This window comes from Solea solea, chromosome 3, assembly GCF_958295425.1.
Source record: "Solea solea chromosome 3, fSolSol10.1, whole genome shotgun sequence".
Classification (NCBI taxonomy): Eukaryota; Metazoa; Chordata; class Actinopteri; order Pleuronectiformes; family Soleidae; genus Solea; species Solea solea.
This window is the reverse complement of record NC_081136.1, coordinates 13,955,757-13,963,504: the sequence shown is the minus strand read 5'-3', so window position 1 is coordinate 13,963,504 and position 7,748 is coordinate 13,955,757.

The window sequence follows — 7,748 nt, the reverse complement described above, 5'->3', positions numbered from 1 at the left end:
CCGGGCACATCCGGTTAAGTTGCTCTCTTGGTCTTGACACATTATTACTTTGAGAAGTCCTTAAAACTTGATAAGTAACTTTTGGACTGACTCTGCTTTGATTTTTTTATGATTCAACTATTCTGAGACTATAATTTGAGATTATTCCCCCCAAAAAATATAGTTTCTGTCCACTACTGTTTTGTCTCATAAAGTGGTAAGAAAAGTGTACGAATGTCCAAGTGCAATGATTAAATTATGAGAAATGATGGATTGTATTTAATACCCAGTTCTTAAAGGCTCCACAAAAAGTGAACCACGAGGCTAAAGACATCAACAGGAGAGGAGAGAAAAAAGAAAAAAAAGTCCCATTGTGAAAACAACAGATGTGTTAATACTACTTTGATTTATCTAAAACATTTGCTGGTGAGAATTATTCCTTGGAAACTTGAAAATGTAAATACTGATTTAATAACTTTACCGGATATTAAATCAGTGTTGAGTTGTACCTTCTACAAATAATATTGTAACTGTGTGTTATTTGGTAAAATGTTCTAATTTTCTCTATTCATATGACAAATTATAAACAAATGGATGCAGACAAGTTGTTGTTATCCAAGGATTCACACATTTGTTTCCTGTCTTGCTGCTGTAGATGCTGCATTCATTTCTGTTCTTTGTACTTGGTCTAATTATCTGAACACTCCGTCTCTGTTGGAAGAAAATGACATCTACTGAATAAGTAATCAGGTTTTGTCTGCTTTGCTTTGTCATTCATACACTTTCTTGTCGGGAAACAACTCAAATTTGTTTAAATATTCACAGAACATCATTTTCCCCTCCGTCTCTCTGTGTGTGTTTTGGTACTTCATCACTGACCACGCTGCGTCTTTCGTACAACTCAGAAATAAAGACTCAATTTCATAAATTATTCAGTAAAGGGATAATTTTCAGGCAACAGCACTTTCACGCCAGACAAGAAAACCACGTCACAAAGTGCATTAATAATTCTCCAGGAACATTAAATACATTCACGTTTGATGGGATAAAAGTCACTCTGGAGCCTCGCTGGCTGCAGTGTGACCATAACTTGACAAGCAACGTTCTGAATCGTAAAAAAAACAAAAAAAGACTCTCAGGTCTGTCCTTTTTACTTGTTTCGCCTAAGGTAGAAAACAAGATGCATGAAAAGCCTGAAATTATTCAGGGTGGTTGTAGTTTTACATTTTAAGGGAACATTGACAGGACGTCTAATTACTAGAAATCAATACAATGAATGAAATATCTCCACGTTAGCCCGATAGCACTGTTGCATGATACCTTTGCATTTTCACGCGTGTGCCATGGATGTATTATGGACATGAAGGACATGAACGTTGATTAATTACAGGTGGAGCTGCTCCAGCACAAAGACACACTGATTTAAAAGCCTTTGTGTACTTTCCATGACTCGGTACATTCCACTCCTCCCCTCTGAGTCGATCTATTTGGAATGTTCCACTTCCTTTGTCGGAGGCAGAGCTTCTTCTACGCAGAGAAATGGGAGGACGACGGAGCAACAGGAACAAACATGTGGACAAACGTGTGGTAACTGCTGCTTAAAAATGACCCACACATTTCTTAGATTCTCTGTTGACGCTCTGTTCACACCTGCTGTTCACATCCAACCACAGGTGTTCAGATTACACCTGCAAATATAAACTTGAGTCTTCGTAACTGATCTACAGCTTTGTTTGGACCAGGACCAGGAACCAGGACCAGGACCAGGAGGAGCTGGAGGAGGACGAGGAGCAGCGTGGACAGTTGATCTTTCTGCATGCAGTTTTTCATGTTGTCCCTGTGTGTGCATGGCGCTTCTCTGGGTTCTCTGGCTTTCTCCCTCAGTCCAAGAACATGCAATATGGGGATTAGGTTAATTAATCACTCTAAATTGACCAACTGACCTGGTCAATCAGGCTGTGGTCGGTGAAGTCATGGGTAATCTACTATTGAAAGACTTCTAAAGGTGTGACAGTGAATGTGTTGAATGGTTGTTTGTCTATAAAACTCTTTTTCAGGTGATTTTGGACGACATACTATATACTGTGACTTTTTAGACTGATTTTGGACGACATACTATACTATGACATTTTTTTAGGTGATTTTGGACGACATACTATACTATGACTTTTTTTTAGGTGATTTTGGACGACATACTATACTATGACTTTTTTTAGGTGATTTTGGACGACATACTATGACTTTTTTTTAGGTGATTTTGGACGACATACTATACTATGACTTTTTTTTAGGTGATTTTGGACGACATACTATACTATGACTTTTTTTAGGTGATTTTGGACGACATACTATACTATGACTTTTTTTTAGGTGATTTTGGACGACATACTATACTATGACTTTTTTTTAGGTGATTTTGGACGACATACTATACTATGACTTTTTTTTAGGTGATTTTGGACGACATACTATACTATGACTTTTTTTTAGGTGATTTAGGACGACATACTATACTATGACATTTTTTAGGTGATTTTGGACGACATACTATACTATGACATTTTTTTAGGTGATTTTGGACGACATACTATACTATGACTTTTTTTAGGTGATTTTGGACGACATACTATACTATGACTTTTTTTAGGTGATTTTGGACGACATACTGTACTATGACTTTTTTAGGTGATTTTGGACGACATACTATACTATGACTTTTTCAGGTGATTTTGAAGGACATACAATACTATGACTTTTTAGACTGATTTTGGTCAACATACTAAACTATGAGCTTTTGTCTATCTGTCTGTTTGAGCTTCACACTGGTGGCCAAAATAAAAAAAAGACAAGATCCTAAACCTTACTGACTTGAAGAACCATAAGGAAGTGAGCAATTGACTGAACTTCCTCCAACTTTAGAACTTCAGACCAACATAAGAATTTAAAGTTCTGCAGTTCAGTAAGAATAGCTCGTGCTGGAACAATAAGACTTGTACCTCAAAGGTTAGGAGTTCAAGTCTTATAGTGAACTGTTTGAGTGTGACGTTCAAAGTAAACAGTCAAAAGCTCTAAGAGAACCTAAAGAAGAGAAGTTGCAGGTAGGTCAGTGGATAAGAATGCTGCTTAGAATTCCATAGATCATAGGTTCAGTTCTTGTGAGGACCAGGATATTTTAAAGGTCAACCTCCAAAGTGAAGATTGAAAGGGGACCGAAAGTCCTAATTACATCAGTAATTGGTGGTGCAGTGGTTTTGTTCACAACCATAGGAATGTGGGAGTTACAAGGTGACCGGTTCAATTCCACATCCTTGCAAGTTCCATTCCGCAGCCTTGCAGGGGTGGGGCAGGGCAGGTTGTAAGAGGTGAGGTTGGAGCAGGGGCAGGCAGGGCACGTAGGGAGGAGAGTAGAGGAGGGGCAGGCCAGGTAGTGAGAGGTGAGGTTGGAGCAGGGGCAGGGCAGGTAGTGAGGTGAGGAGAGGAGGGGCAGGGCAGGTAGAGAGGAGGGGCAGGGCAGCTAAGGGTCAAAGGTCAAATACTTTATATTGCACTCTGCAGCAAAAGGTAACCGCATTAAGACACTTAGGTGGTGGGGGCCTTCGGCCCCCACCACCTAACTGTCTTAATGCGGATTTAAGACAGTTGGCTTGGGGTGGGGGCCTTCGGCCCCCACCACCGTTCCAACTGTTTTGCTTGCTGGACTCTGCAGGTGCGGCAGGAGGCTGCTCCTGGAGAGTCCAGCAAGCTTGACTGGGCGGTACGACGCACTCGGGGTCGGTCAGCAAGCTTGACTGGGCGGTACGACGCACTCGGGGTCGGTCACCTGTTGTGCCAGTCAGCAAGAGGTTAGGTTTGGTTCTGTTCCAGTGAACAACTGCTGGGTCGGGAACTAAACCTGCCACCTCACTGTTGAGACACAACCTACTGGTTCGGAACAAAGCCACCACACCACTAAAGCCGCCTTCGTCTAGGATTGCTGTCTGCTTTTAATCTTGAGTTTGGATGTGGCGCTTTAAAAGGACCTGCTCCTCACAAGAACTGAACCTATGACTTCAGGACTTCACAGCAGCGTTCTTGCCCAGTGAGCCACCTGCTCTTCACAGTTCTTCAGGTTCTCTTAGAGCTTTTGACTGTTTACTTTGAACACTGAACTCAAACACTTGAGTTCTTCATAAGAGTTGAACTGACAACCTCAGACCCATTCTTCCAGCAGGAGCTATTCTTACTGAGCTGCAGTTCCAACTGGGTCTCGAACCCAGGTCCTCTAGCTGCAAAGGCAAGAGCACTAACCACTACACCAACCATGTTATCCATGACATGGGACAGACGTTCTTAAATATTTCATCAGTCGGAAGTTTTTTTGAAGTTGTGGGTTCTATTATTGAAAGACTTCCAAATTGTGCAAAAAAAAAGCACACCAGGACATATAGCTCACGTGGTTAAACGAAAGACTAGAGTTCCTATGGTCAGGGGTTTGAATCTTAAACAAAGTGAATGTTTACGTAGAACAGTGTGGAAATTTACCTAATCTGCCTATTGCAGGTTTTGAATGGACTGGTGAACAGTCCAGGGTGTACCCCGCCTATCACCCTATGACAGCTGAGCTTGGCACATGAGAACATGAAAAACTGCATGCAGAAAGATCCTGGTTCCAACTGGGTCTCGAACCCAGGTCCTCTCGCTGCAAAGGCAAGGCATTTTTGGGTGAAATAGCTCACATGGTTTAGTTAAAGACTAGAGTTCCTGAGGTCAGGGGATAAAATCTTGGATGAAGCAACTTTTAAAGCACAATATTCAACACAGAGAGTAGATTGGTCTAAGAAAACCTGAGGAAGAGTGTGGACAGTTAGCTCAGCTGGTTAGAGAGCTGCCTTTCAGTCCTGATGTTGACGGTTCAATTCCTTTATACTTGAAGGTTTAAGGTTCCACAGCCAAAGTGAAGACTGAAAAACACCAAGAGCTTCTCCCAATTATCAAAAGGGTATGTGGTGTGGTGGATTTGTTCGCAAACCGCAAGGTTGTGCCAGTCCGTGTGTGGCTCGTTCAAATCCACCATGCTCCGAATACCTGGTCCCGGCGCTGGGGCCAAACTACGCACGCTCTCTATGATTGTAGTGGTGGGGGCTGGGGCTGGACTGTGCTCCCCCGGCCTCCCACAAAGATAACAGAAGGAGGTTATACCATTTTATTTCATATTTTTCCCCAAAAAAATCCTAAAAAAAAGCCATAAAAAGACAAAAAAATTGATAGGGGTTGACTCCCTGGACTGTTGACCACACAGTTGTCCAGGTGTCCAGTAACTGCTGCTTAAAAATGGAATGAACACATGAATTAGACTTCTGTGTGATTGATGTGTTCATCATTTTTACATTGTTAACAAGTGAAAACTATGGACTAGTCAAAGTGGCAACATTTAATCAATAAATACACCATTAAATAATGACTCAAATGTGTCTCACATTCATTCATTCACATTGGAATTAAAAATGTCTCATTATTAAATGTGACATTCATTTATTAAAATACCAACTTCATTTGATGTAAAAAACATATATAATTTCTTCACTATTTAATGCATTATTTCATGGTCCTGTATTGCAGTAAATCATGAAATAATTCATTAAATAGTATTTAAGTAATTCTATATGGTTTGTTTTACATTAAATGAATTTGGTATTTTAATGAATGACACATTTAATAAGACGTGTATGTATTTAATGTGAGACACATTTGAGTCATTATTTAATGGTGTATTTATTGATTGAATGTTGCCACTTTGACTCGTCCACAGTTTTCACCTGCTAACAATATAAAAATGATGTGAACACATTAAACAGAGGCTCTGTTGACAAGTGCTGTCAACGTCCGTGTGTGGTGATGAAATCACAGGTGAAAAAGAGTGATGGTTTGGTCCATAAAATGTGCTAAAATGTTGATGAGTGTTTATTAAAGGTGAAAATGATGATGTTGTCAAACGTGTTGTTTTTGTCCACAAAGCAAAAATGATTGAGTTTGAATGATTTCTTTGTTTTTATGGAGCAAAGAAAACTCAGAAAGCTTGATTTCATTCTTTAAAAACAATAGTTTGTTGTTAGTTTACACCTGACATGGAAATGTGTCGGGATGCACAATATTATCTTTATGGGCTTTGAAAAGTTTTATGGGACATGTGCGAGGTCTGCCGATATGACTAATGACTGCACTCTGATATATGGGCTTATTATTATTATTATGATTATAATAATAATCATGATAATAATAACAAAGAAGTAATTAAAACTGAATATTTTTTGGTTTGTAAGACATTTGAGAATCATGTAATCTGAACACCTGTGATCGGATCCCTCAGGTCAGATGTTAACAGCAGGTGCGAACAGAGCGTCAACAGAACATCTAAGAAATGTGCGGATCACTTTTAAGCAGCAGTTACCACACAACTGTCCCCGCTGCTCCTCGTCCTTCTCCAGCTCCTCCTGGTCCTGGTCCTGGTCCTGGTCCTGGTCCAAACAAAGCTGTAGGTGTATGTGGAATGCACCAAGTCATGGAAAGTACACAAAGGCTTTTAAATCAGTGTGTCTTTGTGCTGGAGCAGCTCCACCTGTAATTAATCAACGCTCATGTCCTCGCTGGACAAATAAAAGAAAAATGGCAGCTGAAATTGTTCTTTCAAAACATTTTTACTGAAACAGAGTAAAAAAAACCCACCACCTGTAGGAAATGCTGCCACCTGCTGGACTGGACGTCAAATCAAATCAAAAGGGTCTTTATCGTCATTGTAACGTGCATGTTACATTACCAAAGCATATATTTATCAACATTGTTACACTACATACAATATGTACAATATCTGTATAAACACACATATTATGAGTAGTAAATACATAGAGTAGCTGTTCAGTATGTTAGCTGCTCTTCTCTCTTGTCCACTGTCTGTCCCTCAGTCTCTGACAGCTTGACACATATCGTGCATTTACTTTTCTCTCCCAGGACAAACTGTAATGCTGCTTTATCTGGGATGCTTTCTAATTCGATGTATTGTTGGCAGATTTTGGGGAAAAACGAGTCTCTCAAGTCGTTGTATGTGTGGCAGTGTAGTTCTGTCTCCACCTCCCCTTGGGAGCAGAGTGAGCACTGTCTGTCCTCGCTTGGTTGCCAGGTCTGTCTGTGTCGGCCTGCTTCTATTGCTAGCCTGTGGTCACTTATCCTGTATCGAGTCAGGGTCTTCCTCAGTCTGGGGTCTTGAACTGTGGTCAGATATTCTGCTAATGTGTATTCACGGTTTAATGCCAAGTAACATTCTAGTTTGCTTTGAGTTTTTGTTGAGTTTTCCCAGTAGGTGATATCATTTTCCTTTTGTTTGGTGATCATTTGGTTGGGCCAGATAGTTTGTGATTTGAAGCCGTGTCAGTCTTGACTGTGCGTGATGGGGACCTCTGTTGGGGACTTTATAGACGCTCTTTATTTAGGCAGGGAATGTAATTCGGGTAAAAGTTTCCCACAATGTGCATTCACACACTCAGCTAAAATAATAATAATTATGTATCACGTTCTCCCAAAACAACCAGCTGTTATAGTTTCACTTAACTAAAGTAAATGTGAACCATACATGGCTGTAGAAAGAGAACAGTAGCCTATAATAGTGTATGATAATACGTTTTTTGTTTGTTTTTTAACTTTATTATGCATGATAATAAGTTAGCACGCTACTTTTATTTTGAGGTTTAATAAATGAAAAACAAAAAGGGAAAGAAGGTTGTTATTTGGTTTTGTTT